Here is a 3,502-nt window from a genome sequence, read left to right on the forward strand (position 1 = left end):
CTAAGATATTTACATAGTCTACACTCTAGCAACTAACTAAAAAAGTTGATCCAGAATTCAAGCGGGAAATATCAACATTAAAACGTCAAACGAGTGTATGCATAAACAAAAGCACGACGATGTCCTTATAGTTAAGAGCAGCCATCACGTTTCGAAGTCAAACGAACAATGATGCATTCTTGAGTACGGTACATATCCATCGGCTTGAAATATGATCCCTTACAGTAGAAGGCTTATTTTCAAGAGGCAACTGAGATTTTCAGAGATTTGGCTTCTTCTCATACCCATATTATGCATTCATTCATTTAATTGATGAGTAAATTAAAGAAATAGACAAATAATATATAAAAAGTAAATTATATATATAATAATTAATTCTTTAAAAAGAACGCGTGCAATGTCCTAATTTGCATGCTTTACACTTGTCCAGATCGACTATTTCACCTTGAACCTTTCTCCTGTTTGAGTGTTACTCCAACATCTCATAAAAGAGATATACCACTGCGCTGATAACTTGCAATTTTTGACATCGCTTAAGACCACGGACGCTGGATTCACGCCTTTACTGAGCTCAGGTGAAGTTCTTTACTTTTCACCAGTTCCCAAGTCTCAAATTGAACCAACGCGTGCAATGTCCTAATTTGCATGCTTTACACTTGTCCAGACTCGATCCAACGCTACCTTCTGCACTTCGTTTGCACTGTATGTTTCGGTAAGATTCCTATCTGAGTATACACTCGGTGATGAAGGGCTTGTAACCCTTCCAATGTTCACCATTGTTCGCTATTGTCGGTTGTCGAGCTGCTACTTCTGCTGTGCACTTTTCCAAGGGATTTTCAACACCAGGAGGCCATCCCTCAGGTGAGCAGTGGCACATTTTATGTCTATTGTGTTATTATTGCTGTGATTCGCTTCCCATTTCTATGTTTGGGATTCTAATCCACCTTGCATTTGGTTGTTGACAAGTTACAGTCCGACGACCTTCCTCCTCCGCACGCAGGCTCAAACCATTAGGGTTTTGCTTCAGGGTAAGATCTCTGTTAAAGAAAGTTTACGGCACTCTGAATTTTATAAAGTTAACAATGCTCTAATTTATATACACTGTTTTAAATGCTACTCTCTTTTTTTCTACTTTAAACTTCTAATCTTTGCCCTGAAATAAGCTTTAGAGAAAGGTTATGGTGCTCTAAATTTTATGAAGGTTACTGCTCTCTAATTTATTTACACTGATTTAAATGTAATGGATGCTCTTTCTCTTTTTAATTTCTGGTCCTTGCCCTGAAATAAATTTTAAAGAAAGGTTCAGGCACAACAAAACTAGATTTTTGCCAAGAATCATCACTATGCCTGTTGCTCTTTTTCCCCAATTTTGATGCCATGGCTGGGCCTGCTCCGAGCATTGCAGAATTTAGTCGAAGAATGAAGTTGGTACACTTCAGTCATGTTCTTATCTTCTGCTCTCTGCAAAGTTTGTGCACAAATACAATGATTGCTTCAAATGGTAAGAAATTATCCCTTTGCTATGTACAAATCCATTATTTCTCTGATATAAAATTTAAAGAATATTAAAGTTTCACGAAAGGGTTTAGCAATCATATCATACATATGAGTTTAAGGTTTGGTATGTTGCTTCTGAAATTACAGAGGCACCATATTACGACGCTTCTGCTTATACATAGGTATTGATATTCTTTTGCTCAATATCCTCAATGCTTTCATTTCAACCCTGCAGACTGGACCCTTCTGGCTAATTATATTTCGTTTTGTAGTGTGAACCCTATCCTGCAGCATCGCTTTACAGTGGGGGATTATTCGAAATCCAGGTTTTGATAATGGAACCAACTGGTGGATTGGTTTCGGGAGCGCCAGCGTCGCACTGCAAATACAGAGACAGGATAATGGTAACAAATATCTTGTGGCATCAAGTCGGCAAGAAAGCTTTCATTCGCCCGCTCAAACTTTGGGAAATTTAAGGCAAGATGTCAAGTATGCTTTGTCAGGTAATAAATTGGTTACTAGATACTATTGTGCAAGATCGATATTCTTCAGAAACCTTTAACATTATTGAGTTTGATATGGCCTGTGTGGGGTTCAATGTGTACAACGTGGGTGCAGGTCAAATTTGGGAACTCTGCTTTAGTTACGGCAACTGTGGGGATGGACGATGTGTCGAAGTGACATATGGGCAACTTAATAACACAAACAAGGTTTGTATCTCTGTTTTTGTTCTATTTGTACTGTAACGAGTTTAGCATAGATTGAATAAGTGCTCAAATTTGGAATTTGAAAGGTCAAATTTGAAAATACCTTTCAGCGAATTTGAAAATACCTTTCAGCGCTTCTTCTACAGGTGAGTCTATAGAAATCCACTGCTTCTTCTATAGATGAGTCTGTAGCTATGAATCCCTGTGTACTGTACTTGCAGCACTTGCAACAAGCGAGGACCAGGGCCAGGGCCAGTGGTTGAAGAGGCTAATTCTTCATACACTTCTGTCACGGTAGGGTAAGACCACTGTTCAGCTGCACCTCTTCTTCAGAGCTCCGGAGGTTGTCCAACATTGTAAGCCTATGGTGAGTTTAAGATGGATGAGCATGTGTGGCAGGTGTAAGCAAGCTGTGTGGCGTGTGACAAGTGTAAGTGTCAAGTGGCAGTCGATGCATGAGTTTTTTGAAACTTTGGATAAAACTGTGTTAGCCATTTTTGAAACTTTGGATAAAATCTTGTTAGCCATATAACATTACCTCGAGACGCGTGAAGGTTCCAATAAGAGTCTCAAATCAAAACTTTGGATAAAATTTGCGTGTGAAGGGAAATTGCAACCCGAGACTTTGGTTAAGTTTTGATAGCGCACAAATTTTTTTAGTCAAAAAACCGATTAATGCCTGGTCAACGCCGTATCGATCACTAGAGTCCCTGCATTGCCGAAAGGAGGGACTAATAAGCGTTATATGTGTCAAGACAAAACAATGAAATTGATTATATTGAAATTGATTATATATGGAGGCATAAAAGAATGATGAGGTAAAATATGTCATTCCATTTAACATAAGTCTATGGTATACGTAATGCTTTTGTGATTTATATTCAAAATTAAACGCATACAACATAGGAGGAATAAGCCACGTGGTGAGGACTTGGATACATTTTACATTAATTAAGCTACGACGCATTCAAATAAACGAATGCATAAGTATTGTCGTTGAGTGGACATAAAACATAACAAACACTGTGTATGAATGACTATAAAACGATAAGGGAGGATCTTATCTTCTTTTTGTTACGTGTTATTTTTGCAGGTTTTTTGGCTTTCACCTTGGGCAAGATATACATCGTATGACAATATGTTTGATGTCTTATTTTGAAGCAAAGTGCAAATTACCATGTTATAAGCAAAGTGAAAACTACCATATATATATATATATATATAGATATTTGCATTAAAAAGGTTAACAATGAGCGAGTGTGAACTTTCACGTGTGCTTATGATGATAATGTTTGTAA

The 3,502-nt window shown here is 37.7% G+C and overlaps 1 long non-coding RNA gene across 1 annotated transcript; it reads left to right on the forward strand.

Annotated features, from left to right (window-relative positions):
* The first annotated feature begins 1,774 nt into the window (after nt 1-1,774).
* Nucleotides 1,775-2,708, forward strand: LOC149262307 (uncharacterized). The gene is made up of 3 exons (XR_016249160.1): nt 1,775-2,000; nt 2,116-2,207; nt 2,351-2,708. It is a non-coding gene; the product is annotated as an uncharacterized LOC149262307 (long non-coding RNA).
* The last annotated feature ends 794 nt before the right edge of the window (nt 2,709-3,502 follow it).

Source organism: Pinus tabuliformis, chromosome 6 (assembly GCF_031772625.1).
Source record: "Pinus tabuliformis cultivar Carrire ecotype Pingquan chromosome 6, CPIR1, whole genome shotgun sequence".
NCBI lineage: Eukaryota > Viridiplantae > Streptophyta > Pinopsida > Pinales > Pinaceae > Pinus > Pinus tabuliformis.